The sequence below is a fragment of the Mus musculus genome, chromosome 1 (genome assembly GCF_000001635.26).
Source record: "Mus musculus strain C57BL/6J chromosome 1, GRCm38.p6 C57BL/6J".
Lineage (NCBI taxonomy): Eukaryota > Metazoa > Chordata > Mammalia > Rodentia > Muridae > Mus > Mus musculus.
The window spans coordinates 164,947,748-164,963,658 of NC_000067.6; the positions used below are offsets into that span (position 1 = coordinate 164,947,748).

General features: G+C 42.4%; 2 long non-coding RNA genes across 3 annotated transcripts; one reads left to right on the forward strand and one right to left on the reverse strand.

Moving 5' to 3' along the window:
• Positions 1-2,519: 2,519 nt before the first annotated feature.
• On the reverse strand, positions 2,520-12,648 carry Gm39692. The gene is made up of 3 exons (XR_865701.2): positions 12,243-12,648; positions 6,706-7,179; positions 2,520-4,165 (listed from the first exon to the last, which is right to left on the reverse strand). It is a non-coding gene; the product is annotated as a predicted gene, 39692 (long non-coding RNA).
• Positions 12,649-13,139: 491 nt separating this feature from the next.
• 1700029M03Rik (RIKEN cDNA 1700029M03 gene) lies at positions 13,140-15,090 on the forward strand. 2 transcript variants are annotated; one of them, NR_166148.1, is made up of 2 exons: positions 13,140-13,291; positions 14,753-15,090. It is a non-coding gene; the product is annotated as an RIKEN cDNA 1700029M03 gene (long non-coding RNA). The 2 variants fall into 2 exon arrangements; NR_166149.1 differs by lacking the exon at positions 14,753-15,090 and adding an exon at positions 13,415-13,653.
• Positions 15,091-15,911: the final 821 nt, after the last annotated feature.

The window sequence follows — 15,911 nt, forward strand, 5'->3', positions numbered from 1 at the left end:
ATCATGCCATGTGAGAAAAATCACCAACTTCATTCAGTAAAGGAGAGACAACACACTGCTCTTCTTAAATGACTGATCAAAAATAGCAGCTCTCCCTGATTGCCTAGTCTTCCTTTCTTCTAGTTTTCAGTTTCTGAATAACATCAAAGCACAAAGACTTGACCATGCATCTCTATAAAGAAAGCTAAAAAACAACAACAACAAAAAATCAGCTCATCATTTCCCTCCCAACTCTCTGGATTCAAGGCAGACTTCATCAAGTGGCTGCTTCTTTTTAAAATACTAAACCTACTGGGAATGGAAGTGTGGTTGGGAAAGTCAGAGACTGTTCATGGTTACCGTGCCCACTTTCAAGATGTAGTGCCACCATCAAGATAGATAGCTGTTGCCGAGGGCCAGTGGCATTCAGTGTTGCTGGACCAGTGTTCAGTGATGGCTGCTTGCTTTCTTAGGCTAGTTCTCCAGAACTTCTGGCAATGCAGTGAATTATTCAATAGACTTTTTTTTTAATTATCCACAACTCCTTCCTCTCTTCTTCCCATCTTCAATTCTTTCTTCCCCTTTGAAGAGAACATTTGCCAAGCTGTTGCCCTTCCATACTTGAGCAAATCAGTTCCAGGCCATGACTGTTCTTCCTGTCCTGTGCTCCTCATAACTCCTGGCAAATCTCCTCCTATGGAAGAAGTTCTAAGTAAAACCCAATCCCTCCCTGACAAGATGTGAAACAGCCTTGATTTCCATAATACATCTAAGACCCAATGACGCTGCTCTAGGCATTATGTTTGGGTCTAGTAACTGAAAATTTGAATTTGTGCCAGTTTGTAAATATGGATCCACTAGACCAGTGAAACTTGACCATCTTATTTCTTCTTTCTTATATATGTGGGCCTTTGAGATGCCTCAAGAACACTTGCCCCTCTGTTGTGCTGTTATTGTTGCTATATGAATCTAATATGAGCTAAAAATCATAGAAAGGAGATGAAAAGCATTGAATATTATTTCTATTTTTAAATGTATGGTAGGTTCCAGAATATCATGGTATTCAGTTTGATCCAGCTCCTAGGAAAGATTAGTAAATAAGTTATTTGTGAGTCTTTAGAAAAATGAGCTCTGATTAGCATAAATAGATTAGAGTTGCTAAAAAATGTCACATCAACCTAACTATATACTTCAAAGATTTTCATTATAGGGCATGAACATGGTTTTCAAAATGTCAAATAGCTCTCTAAAGCAAGAATCTATAATGAAAATAGGACTGTTTGATTCATCTAGTTCCTTAGTTACACTTTTAGGTTGCTGTGATAAAATATCCTGACAAAAGTTTTTTGAGGAGAAACGTCTTTGTTTTGGAAGGTAGTTTCGGGGTACAGTCCATCACAGAGGGGCATCATAGGGGTAGCAGTTTGAGGAAGCAGCTGACCACCACATCTATAGTCAAAAAGAGAAAACAGCTAATGCTTGTGTATAGCCCACTTTATGCTTTCTATACAGCCGAGGAGCTAAGGGAATGCTACCACCCACAGTAGACAGGTCTTCCCATCTTAATTAACCTAAGTCTGGTAGTCTCTCACAGGTAAGCCCAGAGACACAGATGGCCCCGCTAACTCTAGATCTCATCAAGTTGAAAATTGAGATTAATTATCACACTGCTTCTCAGCTCCAAAGAAAGTACTGCATTCAACTCTTCTAGCTATTTATTCTATAATTATAATCATCTCTCCTTTTCTTTCAGACTCTTATATTTATATTGTTGTTTAATGAATTTAAGCTATCTATTGACTTGATTCAATATTTTTTCTGTAATTTTTTCTCATGCATTTTATCTTTTTAACAGAGAACTAAAGATTGATTTGAACACGCTTATGTTATTATGAGTATAGGCATTATTGGTGGAAAGAGTAAAGTAATGAGTAACTATCACATTTTTTGTCTGGGTTTTATTTTCATTTTCATTTTGTTATATTGCAGTTTTGTTTTGGGTTTCTTTTTTCATCTTGAGACAGCCTCTCACTATGTAACTCAAGCTGTCCTTGAACTTGCAACCATCCCTCCACAGCCTTCCAGATTCTAGGATGACAGATATGACTCCCATGCTTGACAACTTGGAGTGATCTCTTTTTTGTAGTTTAAGATTTTTATTAAGCCTAAAATTCTAATTTTTTTCATTAAGAATTTCACCAAGCTTCTCGGCTTTTTGGCTAAGATCAAGTGTGAAGAATTTCACCAAGCATATAAAGTATCTTGATCAAATCCATCCCTATTTCCACGCCCCCTCTGATCCTCCACTAACCCCCTACCACTTTTGTCTCTAAACTTCAAGTGTTCTCTCTTTTTAAAAAAAAGATCCACTGAGTCCATTTAGTGCCTGTGTGCATAGGTATAGAATCAGTTCAGCTGGATTTCGTTACTGGTGCTGAGCCAGGACTTCTAGAGTCTGACACCAGATGATTGCTTTAGCAATATTTAAGCACAGCACAATTTTGGAGAAAAAGAGTTTTCTGATAGCAATGAACTCAGTGAGTATAGCAGAGCTTAAGACATGTTTGTGCTGAAATTTGCTGGCTTTTCCATTGTTGATCTGTGTGCACAAAGGTGGGTACTGTTGACTCTGAGCTAGTGCCCAAGATTCAAGGTCTAGGGAGAGTGAGTGACTGAGGTAAACATAATGTCTGTGGATGTCGAGATTGGCCTGGCCCTAAGATAACACAGAAGTCACTTAGTCTAGTGTATAGGACAAGTAACATTATCCATATAAGGATGAGTTTTATAGCATGGAAGTTATGCTCAATATTTATAGGGAAACGATCTAGCATAAGTAAAACATACATTCTGGAAGCTATGGGTGGAGCCTAGTTCATCTGACAGCAAAAAATCCCAGGTCATAAAATATACCTATTCCCAAAATTTCAGGAGGGCAACAGGTTAAATATCTCTTTCCTTTGTAGAATGCTTCAGAAGTTAGCTTTCCTGACTTTTCCATTGCTTATCTCTGTGCACAAGGACTTTTTGCCCTCCATATACTGAGACACTCTTGTTCTGAGAGCCCTTTTCCCAGGTTATTTTAAGACTTCCATTACTGCTGTCTAGAGTTAAATTATTTCTTGGGGGCCACTTCTTCCTGTTTCTTAATTTATCTCTTTTGTTTTGTTGGAGCTTGTTACCCAAAAGCCTTGTAAGAAACGATTCATGAGAAGGAAGATGAAAAAGTATGTATGGTAGTTAATTCTGAGTTCTTTTCATAGAGCATCTCTGGACTGATGATGTAATAATTATATGGTGGGTAACAGAGCTCTGTGTGAAAACAGTATAAAAATAAAAATAAATAAAAGTGAAGTGCCATTTGTCTCTTAAACAATCTATTCCCGTGTATTACACATGGCCACCATTCTAAGATACCCACTTATCACATTTTTAGCATTTCTAAAATTGGAGTTGATTTTATATTTACATTGAATGAAGGAGCATCCTTTTTCTCCTAAAATCTCCTATTAAATAGATCCCATACCATTGGTTTTAATTCAGAAATAGAACAAAGGTGGTGTTTTAATCAGCACCTGGACACTTTGACATGTAAAGGGGCTCTGAGATTCTCTTTTCAGATTCTCCCTTAATGTCAGTCTCATAAGTGGCCCACAACAATGCAAACAGAAATCTGAGCAAGAAGGGAGGGAAAGAGGTAGGGAGAGGAAGGAAGGAGGAGAGAGAGAGAAAGAAGAAAGAAGGAAAGAAAAAAGAAAGAGGGAGAAAGGGAGGGAGGGAAGGAATGGAAGAGAGAGAGAGAGAGAGAGAGGGAGAGAGAGAGAGAGAATACTTTGCTAAGAACTGATGGTGTTGTGATAGTAGACAACCTTGTAGAACTAGCCAGGCAGGATTATTATGAGTGTGTAAGGTTAGCTCACAGACACGCTGGGCATCTAAACCAGTGGATAAGGTTAGCTCACAGACACCCTGGACATCTGTACCAGGCAGGGAAATAGCAGATAGCAGCTTGAAGCAAGTCAGTGAGTCACGTGTTTTCTTTCTTCGTCTTCCTTTCTCTTGCAGCAGAAGAGCAGTGGCATCCTTTGGTCACCAAGAAGGACCACATAGTATATCAGTTTCCATTTTCACTGGTTGAAGGTCCAGCCAAATTGGATTTGAATCTCTTGGATCCACTCAGAAGCTCCTGGGATACAGAGAGAGACCTTAATCAAATGTCCATTTCTGAACTAATCTGCTGCTGCCCTCAGAATGAGACTACATCTCTGCTTCTCTCCTGTGTCACCAGCGGAATGACACTCTGACTCCTAACTGCTTCTCTCCAGATGTTGGTTACTATCAAATCTGTTTATTATTGCTACCTGGTATGTTCTGCTACCCTCCCCTACCTGCCCCTGCAATTGTTGTCCTGCCTGTAGGCAACAAATGAGAATGTTACTCAATAGCCACATTCATGCCCCTTAGAGATGCTGTCCCTTATCCCATTCAACTCATTTTTAAAATTTTTTTATTTTTATTTTTTATTAGATATTTTCTTCATTTACATTTCAAATGCTATCCCCTTTCATAGTTTCCTCTCCGAAAGTCCCCTATATCCTCCCCCCCCCCGTCCTGCTCCCCAACCCACCCACTCCCACTTCCTGGCCCTGGCATTCCCCTGTACTAGGGCATATAATCTTCGAAAGACCAAGGGCTTCTCCTCCCATTGATGGCCGACTAGGCCATCCTCTGCTACATATGCAACTAGAGACACAAGCTCTGGGGGGTACTGGTAGTTCATACTATTGTTCCTCCTATAGGGTTGCAGACCCCTTTAACTCCTAGGGTACTTTCTCTAGCTCCTTTATTTGGGGCCCTGTGTTCCATCCAATAGATGACTGTATGCATCCACTTCTGTATTTGCCTGGCACTGGCATAGCCTCACAGGAGATAGCTATATCAGGGTCCTGTCAGCAAAAATCTTGCTGGCATATGCAATAGTGTCTGGGTTTGGTGGTTGTTTATGGGATGGATCCCCGGGTGGGGCAGTCTCTGGGTGGTCCTTCCTTCTGTCTCTGCTCTGAACTTTGTCTCTGTTACTCCTTCCATGGGTGTTTTGTTCCCCATTCTAAGAAGGAACCCATTCAACTCTTAATTGGGACTTAATGTATCTCCTTCCTACTGTGCAGTCTGTGAACAGTTAAATATTTCAAAGTTTGTGGCTATCTACAGAAGGCAGCTCAGCACCTCTGTCATTTCTCTTATTCCTTAACAATAAAATTGAAGAGGAGGAAGAGGAAGGGGAAGAGGAGGAGGAAGAGGAGGAAAAGGAGGAGGAGGAAGAGGGAGGAGGAGGAGGAGGAGGAGGAAGAGGAAGAGGAGGAGGAGGAGAAAAGGAAAAGGAGAAGGAGAAGGAGAAGGAATTTCTCTCAACACCTCTTACTACCTAGCAAGTGCCTAGGATCTTTTCGGGGAGTCATCTCATCTGCTCCCCTTCTCTCCTTTGGTGTTATATCCGGGATTTCTGAGTAACTGTTAGTGGCAGGTTCAGAAGCAGAGAACACAAATTGCTTTCTATACTCAAAGAAGCCCAGGCAACTCCTTCAAATCACTGATACCTCTGTCCCTCCATTACGTTCAGGTGCATGAGCAGCAGTGTGTTGATTTCAGAGACCTCCTTCCCCCATCCACTTCATTTCCTCCTCATGCTCACCAGCCAAAGAATAAAGCAAAGAAAAGATGTGTTAAGAGCACTGGCTGCTCTTCCAGTGAACCTGGGTTCAATTCCCAGCACCACATGGTGGAATACAGTTGTCTGTAACCCCAGTCCCAGGGATCTACTAAGGGCATTAAGAACACAACGCAGATAAAACGCCCATATGTATTAAACCAATTAATTAGTAAATTAATAATTTTAAAAGGTCAAAGCAGTACTTTCTTTGGCCTTTCTAGGCTTCCACTTCCTCAGCTTAGTGGGCAGTCTGACAGGAGGGTTGGTGACTCCCCTACTGTCGCTCAGAGTGTTTGTGGTAGACCACCTTGCGCTGAGGTTGGGGACAGGGAGTAGGGTGGAAATATATTCTATTTTGAGTGGAGGAGGACTAAAAGCAGAAGGGGGAAACTCTGACCTGTTGCTTGGCCCCCGAGTTTCTCAGCCTCTGCTACTCGCTGAGTCTTACTCATTACACTTTCCATGGTAGACTGCGGGGCTCTCAAGACCCTCTGGGGAATGAGATGTTTCCCCTGGGTGTGGGACCACCAGCACAGTCACTTAATTCAAGGACTGGGGATGGGACACCTACATGGGAGGTTCTATTCAAGATAAACCAGGGGTCCAAGTGGAAAAGTTGATCTTTATTTCATACTCTTCCACACAAGGGTCACATTATGAATCTCCCTGAAGCTTCATTATACGGTGGTGGGCTACAGTATTCTGATTCAATTTGTCTTCTAGGTAATGTAGTCTCTGGAGAGTGCATAGCAAAAAGAAACTCTTTTCTCTGATACTTACATGACTTCCTAATAGCTACTTTTTTAAAATATTATTTTTTATTTTTGAAATTAATGTAGTTATATCATTTCTCCTTTTCCTTTTCTCTCTCCAACCCTTTTCTCTTTCCAACCACATAACACTTTGTTCTCTCCCCCCCAAATCTATAGCCTCTTATTTTACTTATATATACTCCTAAATATCCTAAATGTATTCATAAATATATAGAGATAATTGCTTGGTCTGTATAATCTTACCTGTATGCATATGGTTTCAGGGCTGACCACTTGCTGATAGATAACCAGTTGGGGGGCGCTCCTCCATGGGAAAGGTTGTTTCTTCCACTCTCAGAATTCCCTAACTGTCTATAGTTACTTGTTTCGGATTTGGGACTCTTTGGGATCTCCTCTTCCGTGTTAGCGTGTCTATTGGTGTAATCCAGTCCAGGTATTGTTTAGGCAGCCATGTTTTTGAGACTTCCCTATCATTTCTAGGAGACTTCTTACCGGAGCTTCCAGTTCTTCTGATACTTGAAATACCATGACATTTCCCTTCTGGGATGTACTTTGTGGCTTAGCTGCACAGGGGTGTTACAGATGTAGCAGTTGGGGTCTGACACCACACCATTACTTAGTTTCTGCATTTTGACCCTGTATGGTTTTCTGTCGTAGTCTCTGTCTGTTACATTTACAAAGAGGCGTTCCTTGATGAGGGGTGAGGGGTATGTTTGTCTATGGGTATAAGGGTAAATATTTAGAACACAGTTAGAAACTATTCTGGCTTAGTCAGGTGACAGTATAGGTTCTCCCCAAGATCTATGGTTTCCAGAACCCGGCATGATTTTTCTCTTGAGGTGTAGGCCTTAAGTCTAATTTGAGAGCTGTTGTTACCAGGACAGCTGCTTTTTATGGCCTTGAAACTGTTGTTAAAGCACCTCACAGTTCACAATGCAAATACTCATGGCATCCAGTGAGTTCAGACATCCCTCAAATCATTCAAACCACCCTGTCCATCCCCAACTGTACAAGGGGCTCGTGGGTCAATTGAAGAGTTGAGCCTGTCTTTCTGGAGCATCTGGATATTCGCTGCTAGGTTCCAACTTTCATGCCACAGACTGTGTATGCAATTAAAATTATTGTGCCAACCATGGTCTCACATCCAAAAAATCCACTCAGTCCTCAGAATCAATGTTTTATTAAGCATTTAACTACTTTAAGCCCTGTGATAGCCCTCAGGACAGTGGATGAATCAAAACAGAACTGTTCAATAATTGCACAAAAGCAAAGAGTTTGGAGGGAATGACAGAGAAGAAACCTCTCCCCTAGTAAGATTGGATGGGAAAGAAAAGATTTTCGAAGGACTGATCACTCAGACTGGTCTCAACGGGTGAGGCAGGATTATCCAGAGAATGAATGGAATGGAGTTGATTCCAAGGCTCCAGACAAAGACCCAATGACATAGGGGTGATGTGGAGGTGACAGGTGTGGATGCTGGAGGACAATCTAAGAGAACACAGTTGGAAAGGGCTTGGGTAACAAAATGTTTCACCTTTTAAAGGAAGGAGCAGGAAGCCAGCAATAGCAGAATCTTGACTGCACCCTCCCCCAGAACTCAGTAAACTGAGGCAGAAGAATCTTGAGTTCAGAACCAATCTGTGCTACATAGTAAGATCCTGACTCAAAAAAAAAAAAAAAAAAAAAAAAAACAGAAAGGAAGAGAGGAAGGGAGGGAGAGAGAGAAAAGGGGAGGTAGATAAAACCAACACATGTGTATTTTGACCTCAAAGGGTTTAGAAGCCACAGCTGAAGTCTGTGAACAGCTGCAGGGAAAGCAGAGTCCTAGGCAGGAGAATTTTGGCAATACTGCCAGTCTCCCCACCGAAACCGGGGCTCGTTTAGGTTCCCCTGAGCATCAAGCACGAAGCAGAACCCTGGAGGTGACTTGCTGACTTAACTGATTCCTATTTGAAGGTTCAGCTTCTTGGGGCACTCACGAAACTTGAGCATCTGGTCATCTCACTGTGTGTAAGAGACTTTAAAAAGACCTCAGACTTCTCTGTGATCTGTACATCTCAGCTAGTCTCAGAGAACACCTTCACAATGGCTGGAGACAGTGTGTTAGAAGGTGAGGCAGCTTGAACTCAGCCAGGCACACCAGTGTTACAAAGAGTAGAGACAAGATTAAATGGCATGCTAGAAGCTCCCTGCTACAGAAAAGGATAGCTGCTGAGGGATCAGAAATAAAGTGCAGAAGCACTTTAAACCTCACCGCATCATCTTAGACAAATCACCACAACCAAGTCTCAGCCTCCCCACAAAATGCTCAAAGAATAATGTCAATGCTGGCCACCCAGTGTGATTTCAAAAGAAAAAAAAATTCTACCTGAAGAGAGACCTTTGTATGCAATAAGATATTATAAAAAGCAGATTATGACTGTGGCTGTTTGTGGCTGTGCATCTATAGAGAGTCAATTTAAACTGTTCACGCTTATTAAAATCATATTCTGCCATCTGTTGCTTCCTTTGGAAATGCTACTCTTATCATATCCCCCAAGCAGTGATGAATGGACAGCAAATATTCAAAACTGGCAAATAATACAATAGCTAGTCTTCCTAGTGAATTTTATCATTGTCATAGAATCAAAAGTTACACATATTGAATGTTCATACAGGTTCCAACAACTCAGAGGTGTGTGTGTATGATGCTCTCTCCTTTATCAGAAGAGACCAGAGTCCAGAGAGATTTTTGTGACTAGCAGAGTCACAAGGTTTGAGTTAGAACAATTTATCACAAGGTCGATAGTAATAATCCCGTGGGTATTTAAATGGGCACTTAGTAAATGGTTAAAATAGACAACTATGATTATTGCTGCTATTTATGACAATTGAGAGTGCTATAGGCTAAAGATTACAATGGTTCTATGGCTATTGAAGGGACTCTGGAAGCTTGAGTATACTGAGTATGGCTCTGGCAGGCCTTGTCCTCCTCCCCAGTTTCCTCTGACTTGCTAAACAGCATTAGATAATATCTCTAAAGCTAGACATCAAGGTCTATTTCCTTATTTGGCCACTTCCTCTTCCTGAGGTTGACTACCAAGGTCCAGCTTTCAAAGTAATCAAGTCCAGCAATCAAAAGTCCCCTTTGGTTCACCGAATTAACATGCCCAGTTAAAAATTAAACACCACATTCTAATATGGGATTTCCCTCTTTACCTTTATAAACCACCATTTTCCTATGGGCCATGTCTGTTGCTTCTCTATCCAGATGTAGTCCTTTGCCCCTCTAGGATAAATACTCCTGCTTTCTTAACCTTGTTCTCTTCCCCTTCTCCCTCATCCTCTATCTCCTGTCTTTGTCTCTTATTCACTGCCCTCTGTCTCTCTGGGGCAAATAAATCTCATTTGTGCCAAGAACTTGGTCTTGGGGTCCTGAGCCAATACTTTTCCCAACAGCTATTAATGGCAATATTTATTCAACTTAAAAAGATAGTAGAATGCTTATAAATGTCTATCTTTGGAAATGGCAGGGTGGAAGGAAGTTCTGAGACATGGTACCTGGTTATCTATAACTTTGTTCCACTGATTATTACTACAAATATTAATTGAGACCTACAGCAGGAACAAAATGGCTACATACTTAAATAAAACAAATAAACCCTTTCCTATGTGAGCAAGCATTGTGGTGGGAAGGAAACAGAACAGGCAACAAGGAAACAAGCCTGTATATAGAATATGCTGGATGCCACAAAGTAGTTACATATTAGGGAGAAAATATGAAGAATATGAAAGAACACAATATTGGGGCAGGAATAAGTGAGAATTTAGATTGGCTATCTTGGAAAGTAAGCATCAGCTGCAGAGATGGCGTGGCGGTTAAGAGCACTGACTGGTTTTGGTTTTTTGGTTTTTTGTTCTGTTTTTTTTTTTTTTTTTTTTTTCAGAAACAATTCCCAGAACCCACATGGCAGCTCACAACTAATTCCACTTATGGGAGATCTGACTCCATCTTCTGGCTTCTGTGGGTACTTCAGAAATGTACATAGATATGCACTCAGCCACACACAGATGCACAGGCATGTATAAAGAGAAGAAGCCTCATGGAGAATCCGGCTTTTCAGGGACAAACAACTGAAGAGATAGCAGCACTGTCCAAATAGACAGGCAGGGGGAGGGCAATCCAGGAAGATGAAGGAAAGAGCAAGCACTAGGAGCCGCTAGCAGGAGGCACCCCACACACTGAGCAGGAGGCACCCCACACACTGAGCAGGAGGCACCCTGCACACTGAAAGCCGAAATGGCTTGTCTGCGAAATCAGAGAGTGGTAGAAGATAAATCCAGAGAGGTGGCACAGAGCAAAACTTTTCTGGGCCTTAGAGACTGAGGAAGAAATCAGATCATGGGAAAAATGGGAAGATCTGACCTAGGTTTCAACAGGTCACTCTGGCTGCTATACAGCTCATGAGTTGCAGGGAAACCAATCTAAACCCAGGAGACCACAGAGGAGGCACTGCAGTGATCCATGGGGGAGCTGACTGTGGACTGAACCAGAGTGGTACCAGGGGTTTGTGAGAAAGGGTCAAGAGTTCTCTTTTAAACATGAAACTTAGACAGTTTGTGGGGAAACTGGGGGGCACGGTGACATAGATGAGGAGAACAAAGGACGCTGCCCAAGCTATGTTTGAAGCCCCCGGAACAGTATTGCTGCTAGCTGAGGTAGACAGGGACATGTTGGAGTTTCTCTCTGCAGAGGTGTTAGGAACACAGTTTAGGACATGTTAAGTTTGAGATGATTAGTAGACACCCAAATGGGAATTTCAAGTAGCTCTCTATAGATCAGGAGACCAGGGGAAATGTCTGGGTTAGAAACGATCATTTCATAGTCTTCAGAATATGCACAGCATATAAAGCCATTATATTGGGCAAAACACACAAGCAATGAGAATTGATAAAAAAAAAAGAGAGAGAGAGAGAGAGAATCCCAAAGAGAGAGCTCAGGATTCTCTAAGTCCTTGGGTTAGAAGATGAAGAGGACATGGTGAGGGAAAGGAGATGTAATCAGGAGTGAGGGGGAAACCAGCCTGGTGTGGTGTCCTGGAGACTGAGATAGGAGAATGCAGGACTGGGGCGAGTAACTATGTCAAATGATGGTGGATGTCAGAAAACAGGGATGTGAAAGTGACAGCTGACTTAAGCAAGGTGGAGATCATAAATGACACAAGGGAGAGGTCACACTAGATTACGGGGAGCAGAAAACTTAGTGAAGGGGGTCCAGAGAGGCCCGGGAGACTTAGTGACAGCATAGACAACCCTTTAGAGGGAAAATGCTAGACCACACTCATCTTGTAAGTGCCATGGCAGAGACTTAAGAGATAAAGGGCTGCAGTTGAAGGCGAAAGTGGGGTCAAGAGGGAGAGCTGTGTTTTGATTTTTGGGTCTGGTCCAATAAGAAGCTTAACATCAACCACACCCACTGATTATCTTTCCAATGATCTGAACTCATGGATGCACATCCCTGAGAAAACTGTTCTGTGTTCCTGATCCTTAATGCTTCCGATCACATTATTTCTACATAACTATTCATACAATCTGGTTCACAGTCGATCTTTTTCTTTGTATAAACAATGGAAATAAATAATAGATAATATCTTGGGAGCATTCATAATAGTTACTGCCTCTTTAGTTAAAGAATGACTCCATTTGGGGTGCCTCACAAAAACGCAGTAATGAGAATCTTCCACTCATATTTTAACAATCAGAGAAATCATTGTTGATTTCAAAACTGAAAGGAAGTTCACCTCTGGGCCCACACTGAGTCTTCTCTACCCATCTTCTGCTGCTACCGTTTGGTATCTGGCTTGGTCCCGAACATTCATGCAAAGTTCCAATGTCAGTGTAACTGACTTCTCAAAGTCACACACGCAGCATGCTTCTCCTAACGGGAGGGATGTTAATTTCTAGGCGACTCTACAGTCCTAGCTGCCCTCATCTGCCCTCACTTTCCCCAGCGTTAGCACCGTTGCTTGCTCACAGTGTTGCCTTAACCATTTCCTCCACGTCTTCAAAGTTGTGGTTTCCTGCCCCTTTGCAACACAGACATAATAAACCACTCTTCAATTATTTTTTACTACTTCTTCTGCCTTTGTCCCAAGTCGAAAGAAGTCAAAACTCTGCCAAGTTTCTGTTACTGAGTTTGTCTCCCAAGTCAGGGGCCCTGCCTTCTCCGCAGGTCTCATTGTTAGGTCACAAAGCTTTTGAGATTCTCACTGCAGAGCTCTTTATTTCCATCCCAGTGAGTACTGAATAGTTTCTCCTTCATCCTCTTGTCTCATTGTGCCCTTCAATTCCTTTTCTTGATGAGTCTATCTACTCTCCTGTCTGTGATTAAAAAAGAAAAAAACTGTTCATTTTGAACAGAGAGTAAAATGAATAATTTGGAACTACAGTTGCCTCACAAGAGTAGGGTGCTGTCTGATAAAGAAAAATTTCCTCTCTGCCTTTCACTTACAGATACCAGTACATGTGTACACATTTTCACATGCTACACTATAGCAAACATAGCTTCAGATTGCTCATAACAAGTGCTCACCCTGTGTGAGGCAGTCTGATAGCAGCTGGTGTTTATTACCTCACAATTCCTCCACACATCACAACCGAGGATGTGACAGGGGTAAGGCACCTGCCCAAGATTACACAGTTAATAAATGACTGACTGAGGTTTGAACCCAACTCATTTGACTTCAACACTTACAGAATTGACTACTCAGATAAGAGAGAGCCGTCTCTCAGGGAAATATGGAAAAGCAATACTCCACAAACCTCAACGGCAAGAAGAGTTCCTCCAAAGGTGAGATCTTGATGAAAGTGAGCAATGTCAGTATGCAGTTCTTTGAAATCTCACAACTTACCTTAAAATTCATGACAATTTTGTGTCCATTCCATAATATATCCAGATTGCTTTCTATTACAGGGATAGTTAACTCTCCCAAAGGATACAAAAGGCATTTATAAAATGGATGACAAACATTGTAAGGAATATACTTTCCTCCAAATGAATATAAATTCTATGAAAATCTCCAAAGACCTTTGAAAGGAAATGCTCCGCCCCTTTCCTCTACCAGCAATATCTGTTGAAGCAGTATGAAGGGGAGAGGTGAACACTGGATTGTTTTAGCTCTTGTCATTAAAGAAAGCGTGTACATTAAGGCAGCACAGAGAAGGTATTGATTTGTGAGACACAAACAGTCAAACACGTACATCCATTCTCCATCCTAAGCATCCATCTCCTCTAAGACCCCGCTCAGATGCTGAAGGACCAGAGAAGACTAAATCACAAAGCCCAGTTTCCCTTGTTCTCTCATGGAGAGGCTTGCTCTTGCACATGTGGACACACTAAGGATTTTACTCTAGTTTCTCTCTCTCTCTCTCTCTCTCTCTCTCTCTCTCTCTCTCTCTCTCTCTCTCTCTCTCCACATATGTGTGTGTGTGTGTGTGTGTGACATACATGATATATATGATGTATGTGTGTATTTATGTATGTGTATGTGTGTGTGAGAGAGAGTAATCTAGCCCCTGTTGCTTTCCCATTTTATATTTATTTCTTTTAATAGTGAGCCTAAGAGAGAGACTCTAGATTTAAGCTCACATGGTGCTTGGGAGTCCCATTCTTACAGTCCTGAGAGCTGATAGGAAGCTCAAGACACACACACTGCCTCTGCAGCTGACAGGAGCCTCCATCCCCATCCCTCTGCATTTCTCCCAGCTTCTCGGTGCCAGGAATCTCTAGGAGGGCACCCGAACCTTTGGTCAGTCTCCCTCACGCCTCCGCTCTGCTCTCTGCCCTCCCACCCCGACAGTTCCCTAGCCACCTGCCTGGGAATATGCTTACTGCAGAGCCCTTTGGTGCCACAACCCTCCACTCATGTGCTGCCCCCCAAAACCTTGTAATGGAGGATACAGTGGGCATGACTGTGTCCATTTTGTTTATGAAGAGACCTGGATGGAACCAGGATGAAGCGACTTGCCTGAATTAGTCACCCTGGGGCAAATCCGGGCCTCCAACCAGGGCATCCTCACCACCTCACTGATCACCCTCCACAAAAAATCGTGGATCCTATCAGGCTAGCGGTGTGCTTCCATCCGTGTCAAACTGACAACACTAAGAGAGATAGTCAAGCATGGCTCATTAGATACGTGCAGAAGAGCTGCGTGTTGCAGCGTTCTCTGAAATCCTGTAAGATTGAAAACACGGGACCTCATGCAGTTGATGTAATTCCTGACACATTTTATACCACTTCAATTCTGTCAGTTGTCTGAGTATGGATGCACTCCATTACTAGCCATCTGTGAGGCGATCAATACAGCAACACAGAAAGGACAGAGGGTTAGAAGTCTAACCTCCTGGCAAGCTACGCCTGCTACAATGCTGACTTCACCTCGTCAGACTCTGATGTCACCTCTCCAGATGCTGCCGTCCTCACCTACAAGATAAGGAAGACCAACAACATAATCTCAAATGTTCCATGAAGTTCTAAAGTGGCAAGGTCCTGTTTTAGGCATGTGAAATTAGACGGCTAAACATTGTGCTTTCTAAAATCCTCCCTTGTCCTAACATTTCAAAGCTTCATAAACATATTTTCTGAGTCATTTCTCTCTTGGGCTAAACATATGGTCCTTGGTTTTCCAAGAGGTCCTGTGCAGTAAACATAAGCCCTGTGGGTTGCACTGACTTGGGAGAGCATTTCGGTCAGCAACGCCATCTGCCAGCTTCTGTCATCCTCATGTAAAATGTAAAGTGGTGTCCCCTCCGGACAAACTGGAGAAGGGTGCCCTCCCAAGGTCCTGTAAACAGAGAGTGGAAATAGAAACTCTCTGACCGAGTGCCAGCTTCGATTTCTCTCCTCACCTGGATGCAGGTATCAAGCATTTGAGCTGACCTACGACACACAACAGCCCTGGGAAATCAAAAACTAAGAGTTTGTTTCAAGCTAAAGCCAAACTTTCTGAGGAAACTGCTTAAAAGCTGACTCAGGCAGCATACGCTCTCTAAGCTACCTCAGCTAGACAAAGACCATGCTAGGAAGTGAAGGACGTCATGCTTGCAGTACATACCTGCTGCTGACAACCTAAAGGATAATACAGCACCCTCTGCCCCAATCCTAAAACTGTAATCTCTGTGGTCCATGATGCAAACAATGATCTGGCTAATTGACCCCCAGAGGGAATGTTCTCCAGTACAGTAAGTTCACCTTTAAAAGACCATAAACTCCTCCAGAGAGATGGCTGGTTTCTCTTTTCATTTTTATGGTTGCAGAATGGACCACTGCTTGGGACAAATGAGCTATCAAATAGAAAATTATTGATGGAAATTGATTTGATTCAGACACACACCCCCAAGGCTACATATTATGAGCATAAATGACATGGTGAGGCTGGGTTGAATCGAGGAGAGTCACCCCACAGCCCTG